Consider the following 793-nt stretch of genomic DNA (forward strand, 5'->3'; position numbering starts at 1 on the left):
GGTGTTTCAGGGCTACACAAGATTTGGGTCGGTTGTGTTCACCGCGCATTCGAGCCCAATACACCTTCGTCGTGTCGAGTGCTGGCGTTTTACTAAAGACTTGTGAGATGTGACCATGGTGAGTCTATCTTGTACTACCACACTAAAAGCCGTATAGTGAGCCACTCATTCGGGCGTTTCGGCTGACGTTGATCGATCAGCGTTGATCTCCCTAGCCTATCGGTCCCCCGCTCGATCCTGGGATCGCTCGTTCGTGGAAATCGATCGACTTAGCTGTCGTAGTGGAGCCGATACACTTTTCTTTTTTCGAAAACGCGCGCGGCACGAGAGGCGTAGAAGAGAGACTGGCGTGCCCCGCGCCCGGCTGGCAGTAGGAGGGTACGCCGGTGAGACCCCTGGTTTTGGTGCCCCCAGCAGCAGAGCGCTGCTGCTGGGGGGGGGTCCCGACCCCCCCAGCACCAGACCCCTAATGGTGGGGGGGGGGGGGGGGGTCGGCCATGCCTTTAGATGTGCAGGGGGGGGTACCGAGCAGTGGGTGCGGCCGCTCCCACCCCCGCGCCCGCGCCCGCAGCGTCCGTGCGCGCGAGGATGGCGGCGACGCGCTCCTTCTGCCGAGCCTTCGCCTCCGCCTTCTCCTCCTTGGCGTCCGCCTCCATGACCCGCACCACCTGCTCCCTCCACACGGCGACCCGCCCGGCCAGCCCTGTTCACAACGGGGTTCCCTACAATCTGGCTTTCATACGTCGCCACGAGCTGTGTCGCGTTTGGACCGGGTCGCCAGGGAGGTCCCGGC

This window comes from Emiliania huxleyi (assembly GCF_000372725.1).
Source record: "Emiliania huxleyi CCMP1516 chromosome Unknown EMIHUscaffold_19, whole genome shotgun sequence".
In the NCBI taxonomy this organism is placed as follows: Eukaryota; Haptophyta; order Isochrysidales; family Noelaerhabdaceae; genus Emiliania; species Emiliania huxleyi.